The 15839-nt window shown below is 37.9% G+C and overlaps 2 long non-coding RNA genes across 8 annotated transcripts in view; one reads left to right on the top strand and one right to left on the bottom strand.

Annotated features, from left to right (window-relative positions):
• Positions 1-15839, bottom strand: part of LOC119622383 (uncharacterized) — a 56416-nt gene that overhangs the window by 10333 nt on the left and 30244 nt on the right. The window contains exons 6-8 of the long non-coding RNA XR_005239022.2: positions 11141-11350; positions 9435-9587; positions 526-664 (exon numbers count right to left, since the gene is read on the bottom strand). This is a non-coding gene — a long non-coding RNA (uncharacterized lncRNA). The remainder of the gene's footprint in view (positions 1-525; positions 665-9434; positions 9588-11140; positions 11351-15839) is intronic.
• Positions 10758-15839, top strand: part of LOC103236619 (uncharacterized) — a 39938-nt gene continuing 34856 nt past the window's right edge. For 6 of the 7 annotated variants that reach the window (XR_012093521.1, XR_005239020.2, XR_012093517.1 and 3 more), the window contains exon 1: positions 10758-11032. This is a non-coding gene — a long non-coding RNA (uncharacterized lncRNA). The remainder of the gene's footprint in view (positions 11033-15839) is intronic. The other variant, XR_012093520.1, reaches the window with a different exon arrangement.

Below are 15839 nucleotides of genomic sequence, written 5' to 3'. Positions count from 1 at the left end.
TAACTCTGAAGATTGTGAAGCAGCATCTTGAGAAGATATTTTTCTTCTGCCTATGCCAAGTTGTCTATACAGTACAGTAGAAAAATGCTCATATAAATTGACTCACTTATGCTAAAAATGGGACCATTTAAAGAATCTATTTTTTGTGTATAATTTGAGGGAACTGTTGAATAATTTTCAGGATGTTAGAACTACAGCACCTGAATTTACCGTGACAAGGTCCATTTTTCTTTTCCTTTTCTTGTGTGTGTGTGTGTGTGTGTGTGTGTGTGTGTGTTTGACAGAAAGATTAACAAATTAAAAGAACACATCATTAGTCAATAGGAATTTCAAAAATAACATACATGTAAATTCTTGAAAGCAGGTAATAAGAATTTACATCTATGTTATTTTTCAATAAAGTACTATATAAATAATGGAATCTTTGGTGATTTCACTTTTCTACAGTGCCCTTAAGTGAAATAAATTTTATTCTGTCTCTTCGCAACAAAATGATAAATATTTTTCTTTGTTTGTTTTACTTACCTTTATAAAAGAAAACTGCATGAGCTATCATTTAAAAATTTTCTGAGACTGGGCATGGTGGTTCGTGCTTGTAATCCAGCACTTTGAGAGGCCACCGGGGGAGTTTCGTTTGAGCCCAGGAGTTCAAGAGCAGCCTAGGCTGAAATTAGGTGAGAGATTTTAGGTATTAACCTACCCAGTAAAAAACTACCAATGGTAATTTCCTGAATTTGAAATTATAATATTAAAAATTCATCATTTTATTTCCTTCTCTGTATGAATATCTCTTACAATCAAATAATCTCTGATTCTCTATATTATGAATCAGTTCATTATCATTATCATACATGGTTGGAGTGAGAGCTTTTGATTCCTGCCTGGTGACTGTGAAAATCTCTAAGCCACCAGGTGGCAGAGTGTCCTTGGTTTAGATTGAGCATTGCATTTTTTTTTTTTTTTTTTTTTTTAACTGATTGCCAAATGTATTAATAGTTTACAGCTATTGTGAGCAACCTTTAAACCTTTTACTCATGTATCCCTAAAATCATTTTGAAAACATATGCATCACCCACAAACTTTTAAGTTTACATATATTTCAACAAGTTTAAATAACCGAGGAGATACAACTTTTGGTATACTGTAGAAACTTTAAAATAAAATGGTTATATCAATCTTTACATACATCTAATAGAATACAAAACATGATAGGGGTCTGATAACCACCATCATCTGTTTTTAAAAATTCTGAAACAAGCTCATCTTTCATAGTTGGATGCTTTATATACTCCTTTTTTCCTTGAATCTCATTTTCCATTTTATCTCCTCTACAGAATTTTATACTAATATAAAATATTTTATAATTAAAAAGCTGTGATCACCCTATTGTACTTCTCTGCAACAAGAGTATATATGTAGATATTTTATTTTTTATTTATCGTGACCAAAAGGTGCTGAATGTCAGAATTTTACTAATATACAGTTATCCAACACCATAAACGTATTACTTTTGATAAATAGTTATCACAAAAAGTGAAATTAATTGGAAATGCATTCCTGAATGAGTCAGCTTAGGGGGTTAGAAGTTTGATTGTTTGGGGCCCAGGATTCTTACACTCCCAGGCAGTGCCCTGCAGTAAGATTCTGGATGGGAAGAGAGGGGGCCTTTTGTAAAGTCGGAGAAGGGTGCTTAAAAGAAGAGACAGGAAGAGGAAATCCAGCCTAATGAAAGCTTGTTAATTTTAACATAATGGGCGCAGGTTGATTTTAGGAAAGAATATGTATATGAGCTGATGATCTAGGAATTTGTTTTCTTAAAACAGTGGTTCTCACCTGGGGGAGATTTTGCCCACAGGGCACATTTGGCAATGTTTGGAGACATTTCTGGCTGTCACGCTGGGGGCAGGGTGCCGGCATCTGTTAGGTAGAGGACAGGGCTACTGCTAAACTACTCTGTTCCCAAAGCGACACAGCAGAGAGCCTGAAACCTAGCAAGTCCTCAATAAACGTTTGTGGAAAGGAAAAGACAATAAAAAGGAAGGAAGGAATCACACAATTGGTTGCAGAGAGAGCTACAGTAAGATGACTAGACTCTTGTAATTACATTTGCTGAAAACTTCAGTTCTTCCTTCTCTTCTGTGTTTATACAGTTTTCTTATCCGAGGAATAAAATTTAAAAGGTCTACATATTCCCAGTATATGTTTTCATTAATTAGAGAAGTCCTGAAAAACACAAAAAAGACCAAAACGACCCCTAATTATACCACCTAAATATCTACAGAGAATAATAAATAGCAGCCCCTGTTTTGCTGATCTCATCCCACTTTGCCTAAATAACATCTGCTAATTAGTTGATGCCCATTCTTTCATAAGTTTTTCAAGGTTCCTTTTTTTTGTTTTTTTCTTTCAGATGAGAGTCTTGCTCTTGTTACCCAGGCTGGAGCGCAATGGCGCGACCTCGGCTCACAGCAACTTCTGCCTCCCAGATTCAAGCGATTCTCCTGCCTCAGCCTCCTGGGTAGCTGGGCTTATAGGCGCCCGCCACCATGCCCAGCTAATTTTGTTGTATTTTTAGTAGAGATGGGGTTTCACCATGTTGGCCGGGCTGGTCTCGAACTCCTGACTTCAGGTGATCCACCTGCTTTGGCCTCCCAAAGTGTTGGGATTACAGGTGTGAGCCACCGGGCCTAGCCTTTTCTAAGTTTATAAAGAACAATTTATACCTTTAAACTTTAGAGTATAGAATATCAAGATGGCTTCAAAATTGCCTATTTGAGAGATTCTTTCTTTCCTAATATTAAAAGCACAGCGGTCCATTGGAGGTATATGTGTATACTTACACACACGCACATGCACACACACATGTACACACATATCATTGTGTACTATGAGAAACAAATGACTACTTTAAAGATAATCTTTATTGAGATATCATACTGCTGAAGTTTAGAACCATCTCCTTGGGGGTTTAGGCAACTGCAAAGTTAGAGGGAACACGGCCCTCTATAAGACCCACTGCACTCCTGACACTAGTTGCAGGTTCGGGGGATGGGTCCCAAAACCACCTTGAGTTCAGTTGTTCACTAGAGGAGCTCACAGAGCTCGCTAAGAACTGGGATACTCACAGCTGTGGTTTATTATAGGGAAAGGTTACAGATTAAAATCAGCCAAGGGAAGAAGCACAAAGAGCAGAATCCAGGAAAAACACCCAACATAGAGCTTCTGTTGTTCTCTCCCCATGGAGCCTTAGACGTTATTTTCTCAGTATGTGTCTGTAACAATATGAATGGAATATTGCCAAGTAGGGAGGTTTTCATGGGGCTCCATTATGCAGGTGTGACTGATGGCCTGTACGGCTGATCTCAGTCTCTGGCAAGCTGATACTGTGTGACTCAAACCCCTACGCTACATCCCATTGTTGGTCTTTCTGACGGGGTCAGCTCCACCCTAAATACTATCTGGCATGGCTAGATCCAACCTTACATGACATTGTTAGACTACTAGCATAATCCAAGGCCCCAGGTAAACAAAGTCACTCCTATCTCTTATGACATCCAAGGGCTTAGACGTTACCACCCAGAAGCTGAGGGCAAAGGCCAGACCTCTTCGGGTATAAATTTAAATTCTTTATTACACATATATACATACAACTTATATGTAGCCATTTTAAGTGTACAGTTCAGGCTGGGTGCCATGGCTCATGCCTGTAATCCTAGCACTTTGGGAGGATGAGGCGGGCAGATTACCTGAGATCAGGAGTTCGAGACCAGCCTGGCCAACATGGTGAAACCCCATCTCTACTAAAAATACAAAAATTAGCTGGGCGTGGTGGCACATGGCTGTAGTTCCATCTACTTGGAGGCTGAGGTGGGAGAATCGCTTGAACCCAGAGGTGGAAGTTGCAGTGAGCCAAGATTGCTCCACTGCACTCCAGCCTAGGCAACAGAGTGACGCTCCATCAAAAAAAAAAAAAAAAAAAGAGAAGAAAAAGTGTACAGTTTAATGAGTTTTGAAAAAATGTATACATCTGTGTAACCACCACCACAATCAAGAGAAAGGACTTTCCCAACACCTCAGTAAGTTCCCTCTTGTTCCCTTGTGGTCAGTTCCTCTCTGCCCCCTGGCTGGTTTCTCCTCTTTAGAATTTCATGTATAAATGGAATCATACAATGTGCATGATTTGCTGTCTGGCTTCCTTCAGGCAGCATGTTTTTGGGATTCATGCATAGTGTGCCAGCGTGTGTTAGTGCTAGGTAGTATTTCATCTCCTATGTATGTGCCGCAATGTGTCTATATATTCACCTGTTCAACATTTGGGCTGTTTCCAGTTTTAGGCTACTTTGGACAAAGCTGCTATAAACATTCACATATATGTGTTTGTGTAGACATATGTTTTCATTTATTTTGGGTAAATCGCTTGGAGTGGAATTGTTGGGTTGGATGGTAATCATATGTTTAATTTATAAGAAACTGCCAAACTGTTTCTGTCGTGGTTTTAACATTTTACATTCCTGCCAGTAAAGTACGAGAATCCAATTGCTTCACAGCCTTTCTAGCACCTCAGGCTTTCCAACTTTAGCCATTTTCATGGGTGTATAGAGTAATTACTTATTATGGTTTTAATTTGCATTCCCTGGTGACTTTTTATGAGTTTACTGGCAACCATACATCTTCTTTTGTGAATCTGATGAGATTCTTTGTCTATTTTCAACTGGGTTGTCTGTCTTCTCATTGATTTGTAGGAGTTCTTTATAGTTTTTGGATATATCCTTTTCCAGATATGTATGTTTGTAGCTTGCTTTTTAAAATCTCTTAAAGGTATCTTTTGAAAAGCAGATTTAATTTTGATGAAACTGAAGAAAACTACATTTTTAAATGGTGCTGTGAACTCCGAATACATTTATAGCTATTTCGTTGCCATCCAAAAATTCTACAAAAGTTATCTAACAGGAAACTGATGAATTTCAGGGGAGTGCCCACTTACAAAGCCTTTCTCCTAAAATTAAGCAGTGTTAATAGTAATATTACACAGTTTCTCACAGATCATCAACTAAGTCCTTCTTCGGTGGGAAAGGCAGACGCTTTACAAGAAATAGGTATTAATTTTACTTCCTGCTCTATTTTTTCTTTACATAGTAGACACAAAAACCGTTAAAGCTGGCTGGGTGTGGTAGCTCACGCATGTAATCCCAGCACTTTGAGAGGCTGAGATGGGTGGATCACCTGAGGTCAGGAGTTTAAGACCAGCCTGGGCAACATGGTGAAACCCCACCTCTACTAAAAATACAAAAGTTAGCTGGGCACGGTGGCACATGCCTGTAATCCCAGCTACTAGGGAGGATAAGGTAGAAGAATCACTTGAGCCCGGGAGGCGGAGGTTGCAGTGAGCCAAGATTGCACCATTGCACTCCAGCCTGGGCAACAGAGTGAGACTCTGTCTCAAAATAATAATAATAAAATTAAAAAAAATTAAAACCATTAAAGCAACCAAATAGTACAATTTTGGCTACTACATTGTTTTGGCTGCTACATTTTAGGCACTGTGCTAAAATAAATTAATCCTCTTGGAAATTATGTGAAGTAGATATTTTTGTCTTCATATTCAGATACTCAGATAAGGACAGTGAGTTCAGAGAAATTAAATACCTGGATGAATATCACACAAAGAGGTGGCTACGCTGTGATTCCAAGCTAGGTCTAACTCCAAAGTTGGTGTTCTTCATTAATATTCTGTATCTGTTCAGGACATGTACAAATCAAATCATGGACATTTGATTTTAGATATACCGAATGTTGATTTTGGCAGGTTGTAGAGGGAGTAGAGGCTGAGGAGAGGGGATGGCGGACAAATATTAGGTCTGGAACTTATTTTGGTTCATGCCTCCAGTTCCTAATCCCCTAGATAGGCTGGATAACTTTATGAGGGTCAGTGTAGCCAAGCCAAATTGAATCAATTTAAACACATTCAGAAGCAGAACTGCTTCAGATAATCTAACCAGTTAACAGGACATTCAGCTTATTACATGCTCTGCCGGAATTTCACGAGATCCTTCTTTTGTTAAAGAATATTGAGAGTGACTTCCTCAAACTTTATGCTAAGGCTTGATCTAAATTTCACATATAATCAATACTTTTCTTGCTACCACTTATGTCAGATCTCCTCATGAAAGTCATGTAATTATTTGGAATCTTATCCTGGTGATTAACACAATTAATGCCCAACTCTCTTTTGAAACCTTTAATGCATGTCGTTTTCCAACTTGGCAGACGTGAAATTCCTGTAGTTTACTGAAGCTGCAAGTTTGGGACTTTGGCAGTCTCATATTAGTAGTCACATATTCTACTAAGGGCCTTCCTTCTACTTGATGCCCTGAGTGGATGTCACTTGCACAGCAAACATCATATGCTCAGTGAGATCATTAAGTTATAACTGCTTTAATCAGCAATATAGTGTCCGCTATCGTATACTTCTGCTGAATTCTAACTCTGTGAATTTTCCTTTTTACAGTTACATGTTGCATTTGAAAATCCAGATGATCTTGACTAGTCAGACTGAAATGAATTAAAGACTGAGCATAACCTATTAGAAGTTATGCACTTATTAATAAAAAGACAAATCTGTGTTTTCCCCCTTCTTTAAAAATCAAGCACCAAAACAATAAGTTAGTTTTAGAATGCATTGATATGGTATTCAACTGCATTGTGGAAGGAAGAAGTAAATTAGAAAGAAAGTGATAGTTATATGTGCTTAGAAATCGGCTGCTTTCAACCAAGGGAAAAAGGAACACTTACACAAAGGCCAACGCTTTTTTTTTTTTTTTTAATTGCAAAAAATATTTAAAAGATAGTTAAAAGACTTTCAAGTCTTTTAAGAAATGACAGTTAAAAGAGAATTTTGCAGCCTTTCCCTTTATCATAAACTATAACAGGAGGAGAAATCCACAATTTTCTGAAATTTTGTCCCATTTAGGCTTCCAAAATGTTTCTTATTTTTAAACCTGAAAAACATTAAAACACCTTTATCCTGAGAAGTTTGTGTCATGTTCATATCTGCTCTGATCCTCCCACAATCCACTATTTGATTATTAAAGGTAATTGGCACTTAGCATCAAATATTTAATACACTGATATATAAGTATCTAATTTTCTTACTATCAGGCAGGAATTTAGACTTCTTATAAAGTTTTTATGCTTATCTGATTGCTGCTGCTTATAATTAAGGCCTCAATAATCATAAAAACATTCCAATAAATGTTTCAGATATAAAAGAAATTTAAGCAATATTTTTAAAAAATAGGGTGAAAAAATGACAATAGGCATGTCTTTCTCCCTCTCTGAACATATCCCCTAAAAAAACTCTCCTGAAAAAAGTTTCTCATTAGAAATAATTATGAATATACTGTCTGTGCTTCACAAAAGAGTTGTAAATATAAAAAAAGGAAGTCAGATAAAATATATACACTAAAAAGAGAGAAAAGACATATAAATAATATAGTCTGTTCTTTTGGAATCCTAGTTTTGAAGTGCTTTACAAATTACCATATTCTTATAGTATTTTGTGAGTTAAGTAGATAGTTAATATTCTTGGTATTTGGCAACTCAGATCATAAAGAGGTAAAATACACTAAATTGTCCACATCCCTTGAGCCTACACCTGAGGCAGTAAGAGAACCCATGTCACAGGACCCAGCTTTAGTACTTTGTCCACGCTCTTTTCCTCTGTCCATGGTGCTCTGCCTAGGGGATGTAGATAGCCATCCCACCCTATAGGGGTTAACCGGGCCAACTGAGAAGGGCCATGACAAAGAATAGCTTAGGCATCACTCGACATCAGGCATAGAAAGAGAACAACTAATGGGTAAGAAGAGTCAAGTGATATTGATCGGTGGCTCCCCAGGGTTGAATTCAGAACATGTTCTGCTGTCTCTTGGGTGCCAAGTTTTGACGGAAAGGGCAAAGGACAACTTGAACAATGTGGGGTGGGCGGGTGAAATCTCCATTCATTGTTGTTCACATGGGAATGGAGTGCTCGGAATGAGGGAGATCTTGACAAGGCTCCCTGCCAGTAGCGGCCTCTTGTTTCTTATCAAAAACTGAATACTCAGTCCTCCTTTCTCTTCACCGCTGGGGTTGGAAAGTATTGGGAGAGCATATCGGTACCAGAGGGCAGAGATACTGTGTGAAGAGGACCTTTGTGCTTAATGGGAAAAAAAAAAAGTAGGAGAATGAAAAGAGGAGATTCCAAAGGAAAGAACAAGACTTAGAAGTTGGAAAACGGAAAACAGACTAAATGAAAAAGAATATGCAAGAAAGTGGCCCTGGGTCTAGAAAACACCAATTTTTTTCTTTTGCCAGAGGGTGGAAGGTCCAATGTAAAGGAAACACACACACACACACACACACACACACACACACTCTTCAAGAAGCTCATGTAAGGAAAGAATAGGCACAACTTATATATACATTAGTAGGGCGTGGGTCAAATACATTATGGTACATCCATACAATAGAATACCATATAGGCTTTTAAAATGATTTAAGTATACAAATATTGGCACAGACATCTAAGATTGATTTACTGAAAAAATAAAATGGCAGAATAATTTTTAAGATATAATTTTATTCTAAAAATAATAATACAGGTATAGAATATGTATAGAATAATATGTATAGAAAATAATATGGAGGGTAAAGCATCAAGCAGCCAAACGTTGTTATTTCTGGGGGGAGAAAGGGAGAAGGAGGATAAATTATTGTGGAAGGTGATTATGTTTTATATTGCACATTTTTGTGTTTATTTGAAACTTTCTTCTTTTAGACGGAGTCTTGTTCTGTTGCCCAGGCTGGAGTGCAGTGGTGTGATCTCGGCTCAGTGCAACCTCTGCCTCCTGGGTTCAAGCGATTCTCCTGCTTCAGTCTCCCAAGTAGCTAGGACTACAGGCACGCCACCATGCCCAGCTAATTTTTGTATTTTTAGTAGAGACGGGGCTTCACTATGTTGGCCAGGCTGGTCTTGAACTCCTGACCTCATGATCTGCCTGCCTCGGCCTCCCAAAGTGCTGGGATTACAGACGTGAGCCACTGCTCCTGGCCTATTTGAAACTTTTAAAAATAAAAATTATATCATTTCCATTGTGTATTCAAAATACATCAATAAGAAGTACAGAAATAAGTTATATTGCAAAGAAGAAACATAATACATAGGTTAAAAAAAGAAAAATTTTATAATTTGCAGTAAAACTTAACATTGAAGTAATCTAACACAGATGTCTGTATCTATGAAATGGTGATCCCAAAGTAAGAGTTTCAATTTCATTTAAAGAATGTTTGTCTTAAATTGACATGAGTGGTGAATTTTTAAAAGGTGATAATTATAGAAGTGTATTATACTTTATTAGCTCAAAACCGGATATTAGATATAATCCATAACTTACCTATTGATGTAATTGATATTTTTCAATAATTGAGTATTTCTTCTGATCAATTTGAATTATTCTCTTCAGCTGTTCTATTTGGGTAAATCTCATAAAGTAACTCTAATTGCTTTAATTTAAAGATAGTCCTTTCAACAAGAGACTCACAAAACACTAAGAGGAAAGGGAAAGCCATAAAATTTTACAAATATATATTGAAATACATGAACAGCATATTTTAAATCAAGTCTTTAGAAAACAGCGGAATTTGGAAGCCGTCTAACTGGACTGCAATAGTCAACCTGCATAGATGGGCCCAACTGCTGTAACTTTTGAAGTAAGTAGACTAGGTTACATGTGAAACATACAGTAATGACAGTTTCTCCTGGGATTTTGGATATTCTTCCACTTATCATTTAGGAAAAACTCTTACATGAAATCAGACCAAGAAGCTATCCAGGGCATTGTAAAATCTCAGCCGCAGCCAGACCAAAAAGAAAAAGAAAAAAAAGTGTAGGCCGAGCACGGTGGCCCACGCCTGTAATCCCAGCACTTTGGCAGGCCAAAGTGGGCGGATCACCTGAGGTCGGGAGTTCGAGACCAGCCTGACCAACATGGTGAACCCCTGTCTCTACTAAAAATGCAAAATTAGCCGGGCGTGGTGGTGCATGCCTGTAATCCCAGCTACTCAGAAGGCTGAGGCAGGAGAATTGCTTGCACCCGGGAGGCGGAGGTTTCGGTGATCAGAGATCACACCACTGCACTCCAGCCTGGACAACGAGAGCGAAACTCCATCTCAAAAATAAAAAAAAGTGTAAATCTTTTGTTGTGTACAAAATCACACAGAAGCTATGTTCCCGTTTGTTTGCATATGGCAGTCAGGTAGATAGAATTCTATTTAATAGGATGTCATAAACAGTCCACTCACATAGAGCTGGGGCCCTGTCCCAAATTAATGTAAGCATAAGAAGAATTTCCTAAGCTGGAAAAACTTACAAGTATTTATGATTTTGGAAACTTTTGAAGGCTTGTCTTACACATTTCAGGCTTAAGTAAAACTTCAGAGTCATTTCTCCCCATAGTATTGTAAAATTAGAGGCCAGGCAGAAAAGAATTAAAAGGGTAGGATGAGGAAAGTCAGTAGGGGCCGAGCTGGGGGTTTGTTAACACCTAGAACAGTGTGAAGAGGTGACAGGAAACGGTCCCCTTCGGACATCTGGACCAAGGTGAGGCACTGGGGAAACCCAACGGGAGACACTGCTCTCAGATGGGAAGAGTTGCTGGCTGTAAACAACTCAGGCTGTCTTGTCTTGGGAGAACAGTTAAGGAATGGACACCATGAGGGCAACGAACTTCTGAGATAACTAAACGCACCTCTACTTGGCCACTCAGCTCCTCACCAGGCCCCAGGGGCCCACCCTTCCCGAGTTGCCTTCCCAGCATGCCCCGCGCTTTTCCCGGCGTGCCCTGCGGCCGCTCCCCAAGCTGGTCCCCCGGAGGACTCCGGGCGCCCCTCCGCCATCCGCAGCTCCCTGCAGACTTGCAGGCTCAGACAGGAGCTGTCCACCGCCTGCATCAGGAAAAGGGCTTGCGTGCGTGCGGTAACCACCTTCTTCAACGTGAGATTCCCCCAGGTCCCGTAAATGCTTGGGAAATTTCCCTAACCGCCTCCCATTCCATGTGACCTTCAAAATCCTGAAAAACCTATGGTCCCAAGGCTTACCCACCTGGGAACAAGTCTCGTTTCCAAAAGTCAATCAACCTCAGGTTAAGCAATCTAGGGAGAACACCTGCTCAGGATCAAAACGTTTCCTCTTCATTCCTTTGCAGAAATCTTCAGCTTTAGCCTATCTTGAGCTATTATTCATTGTCTAATTGCTTTGTTCCCTAGTAACTCAAATGAAATAAAATTCTGCAGAAACCGAGTTTCACTGTGTCTGGAGGAACAAGGAATGCAAAGGTAGTGTGAGGAAACGAACCATTCACCTTTTTCAGTCCTAGCATAGAAGTAAATACAAACTTTACCCAATTGTATTGTTGATACTATGAATGTGTGACATTAAGAATTTAGAATTTATAGAGTAATCTATGTGTTCATTAACGAGCTTGAATCTAGAAATAATCTTGTTGGTTGGTAGCCTAATTGTGATTATCCTGTGCATTTTAAAAATGAAGAAACAATCTCTGAGAGCTTATGAGACTTTCTAAAGCCTCACATCTAGTAAGTAGCAGAACTAAGGACTCAAACCCGGGTTTTCTCACTTTATTACCCATGTTAAGAAATTCTTTTTAAAAAAAGTCATTGAAGTTATTATTCAAAGCCCTTCACTTATGTTTATTTTGATTAATATAAATGACTGTTCTATGACGACAAATATCCTTTTCTTTGAGGATAGTCTGATAAAAAAAAACCCACAACACATCCATATATAGAGAGATAGACACTGTAGATACAGAGATATTATCTATACAGAGAGAGAGAAAGAGAGAGAGATACAATATAAGTGTACAATATAGGAAAGGCAGTTGTAGGGAAAGAAAGATAGAGAAAGAGAAAAAGAGAAAGGGAGATCACAAGGTGATATGGCTCAAAAGAGAGACCTCTCAGTTGGGAGGTCCTCTGGGGATTTGGGATGACGCTGGGCCACTTGTGGTTCATAATACCAGGATCACACGAATAATTCTCATATCTCAGGCTCAGCCCCACCTGGCCCTTCTAGAGCCTTTCAAGCCCATGGATCTCCTAGGGTAATTTCAGCCTGACTTTGGAGTACAAGGTGGAGAAAAGACAAGACATATTACTCAGGATGGGTAATGAGTGTGTCATATACCAAGAGATCTGGCATATATGATCAGGATTAATGGTTTTTATCATCACCCTGGGTTTGATCAAATTTTCTTTTATGTGCTTTTAATGTCTAATGTTAGAAAAGTAAATTCCTGGAAAATTAGTTAAAGGCTGGATTATTTCTCCATTTTGAAGTATAGGCTAAGGATACTTTTACCAGAGTTTGAGAACTTATTTTATAATAATACCCAGATATTTTCTGAGGGAATATGATATTAAAGATTTTGACAGTAATGAAGGGAACAGAGGTGATGAAAAATACTGTTTTTCCTGCACTATATATCCTGGTCTGTATTTTAAAGATAAAGTAATCTATTGGAAAAGATGTTGATGTAAGAAATTAAAGTCTTTAAAAACAAGCTCTAAACATTGTACTTTTTAAAAAGAGGATAAGAATATCATCCTGAAATACTTTTTGAATATTACATGTGATTTCATTGCATACTAAAATAATTTAAGTATCCAATTAAACACAGATTTGTGAGGAAAATAGATGGTTCTGTTTAGGGATTTGGTTGAAGAATTAATGCTAAAATGCAATGAAACAAACCCAGATTTATAACAGTAGACATACTATTATTTCTAAAACACATAATTAGAAAAGCATATTTAGCCAATATAGATTTTTTTTTGTTTTTGAAGAATACATCATTTAGTAAAAATTACAAAGTCCTGAACAAAGAGGTCTAAAGTCATTAATACATAAACACTTCGATTGTAAGCCTTCCCATTGTAGTTACCTGTAGGAGTAAATAAAGGAGCTTTATTAAATGTAAGGCCCCATCTTTTCTACCTAAGTCTTTTAGACTTTTAGCTTCCTTGGAAATTTCACCCACTAAAATCAAAATGTGATTGCTAAATCAGTATTAAGATAGTAAGAATCCAACTGTGGGTTTTTTCTAGATTATTTATTTTTAATTTCTTCTTGGATTCTATATACAAATACTATGCTTTGATATTTTGAAACTTAAATAACAGAAAAGGAGAATTTCTATAATGGGTTTCCTACCTATTTTATGTCTATGAAAGCTACTTTGCTTGCTTATTTGCTATATACAGACAGAAAAATGTATGGAACTAATTTTAAAAACCCAATATATTTTCTGTTATGGAATTTAAAATAAGCCTGACAGTAACTTATTTTCTTGTCCTTGGGGAGAAATATCAGAAGCTAGTTTCCTCTCTGAGGGCAGATCACATTTACTGTGTGACAGATGATTTCTTAAACACACTGGATCTGTCCTAAAATACTATCTTTGGGACATAGGCCTTAAGACTACCTTCTAAGTGAAGGAGGTCTTTGGGATACTTAAGAATATAAGCTGTCTTGGATAAAGTCTGAGATGAACTATCCTGATTTCAAAATCCACTTACAGAGTACTGTCTAAAGGTTAGCTTTGAGTGTATTGACTTTGTCATAATCTTATCGTACATTAATATTTAAGTTTCTGTGGAAGGATTGTGGAGAAATCTGCTAGAGAAAGTGTGCAACATGGTAAAGAGAATTGTAGGAAGAGAAATGGCAGCCCTGCTCAAACAGTGAGAATAATAAAATGGTCATCGGGAGGTTTCCAGAGACAGTTGGCAAGGTTCAAATCCAAGCTCTACCAGGTAATAACTATGTAAGGTTTTACTGTACAATGGAGATAATATATAGTACATTTACCTCATAGTGTTGTTGTAAGGATTATAGAAATACAGGTAATGTGTATGGCATGTAGTAAGCAGTCAATAAATGTTTGCTATTATCATTATAGCTGAAAACTTAAGCTACTTACCTCTACCTGTAGAGACGGTGAGTGATGAGCTAAAAATATGGCCTAGATAGTTATGTTTGAGGTTTCTTTTATAATCTTAATCCGTCTGGCTGGCCTCATACTAATTTTCCTTGTTATACTACCTATAACGTAACCTCCACCCCCCAGTTGTCTAGCCTATATACCCTTTCAGAATTCTCTTACCCTAATGTTCATCTGGGTTTCTTGTTCACTCCTCCAAACTCTTACGCTTCCCCTTGTTGTAAAATCCAACTGTACCCTCCAGAATTCCCAACCCATGAGGCACAAACTCTTCTCCACCCTCCACCCTTTTAAATACTATGATCTAGTTTAATCACAAACTGGCTTTTTGTCCAGGACATTACTTCCTTTTTCAGGAGGAAGCTGCTCATTTGCCTCACTCTTTAGTGCGATTTCCAGACTATTTCCCTTTAACTTTCTTCGCCCGCAGTCACCTCAGAAATCTCACTGACACTATTAGAACAGTGTTGGGAATGATAATAATTGATATTGGTAGGGTTAAATGGGGACAATGCATGTAAAATGTCTGGCATAGTGCTAAGAACATATAATTCCCAGTAAATTTTAGTTTTTGCTATTATATTTACCTTCTAAGTGAAGGAGGTCTTTGGGGGTTACTTAGAATGTAAACTCTCTTGGAAGTCTGAGATGAACTGTGATATCCAAAATAACTACACCTAAGAAATTATGAATTGAGCCCATTCCTGACTATTATCTCCTATCTGTTCTAGTCCACTGACCTTCCTGCTGTTTCCCAGTTCTATCCCTGCACACATGTTCTCTCTTCCCTCTCTAAGCTGGAGCACAGTTTAGATTCTATTTTTCCATGAGTCATTTTTTGGTCAATATTCTAGACTCCCTTGCTTTGTTGTCTTTTGACACATTCTCAAACCTAGATGTGCCCAACTGCTCATCTTGTCTTCACCTGCACCCAGGCTGCTTAGTGCTGCTGGGGAATATCATACTACTGAGTAGGCTTACATTACTGTAAATTCATTGTCACCAGCTTCACCTGGATTCCTAGTATTTCATGTCAATTTCTTGTCAATCCCCACTATGTTTTATTAGTCAGCTCTATATTCCATTCTCCACTGTGCTTATTTCAAACCTTTTTCAATCTCTTCAAAGCACACATTCTCTACTGGTATGTTTATGGCAGCACTATTCACAATAATAAAGCTATGGAATTAACCTAAGTGTCCATCAACAGAGGATTAGATAAAGAAAATATGGTATATATACACACTGGAATACTATTCAGCTTTAAGAAAAAGAATGAAATCATGTCTTTTGCAGCAACATGAATGAACCTGGAGGCCATTAGCTTAAGTGAAACAACTCAGACACAGAAAGACAAATACCACACGTTTTCACTAATAAGTGGGAGCTAAAAAAATGTGTCCACATGGATGTAGCATGTGGAATGATGGACAGTGGAGACTCAGAGGGTGGGGACTGAGGGGGTGGGAGGCAGGGTGGAGGATCGGGGGCTACTTGGTGGATACAGTGTGTGTTGTTCCAGTGATGCACTCAAGGCCCTGACGTCACCACAATGCAATATATCCGTGTAGCGAAATTGTACTTGTACCCCAGGAATATATACAAATAAATACATAAGCTCCTCTTTATGTTGTTATTATTTCTTTATTCTTTTTTAAGTTGACATAAAATTGTATATATCATATACAACATGTTTTGGAATATGTATATATTGTGTAATGGCTTAAACTAATTAACATATGCCTTATTTCACATAATAAAAATTCCTCTTTTCTCAAG

Source organism: Chlorocebus sabaeus, chromosome 7 (genome assembly GCF_047675955.1).
Source record: "Chlorocebus sabaeus isolate Y175 chromosome 7, mChlSab1.0.hap1, whole genome shotgun sequence".
Lineage (NCBI taxonomy): Eukaryota > Metazoa > Chordata > Mammalia > Primates > Cercopithecidae > Chlorocebus > Chlorocebus sabaeus.
The sequence above is the reverse complement of the archived record's forward strand: the minus strand, read 5'-3'. Positions and strand labels throughout refer to the sequence as shown.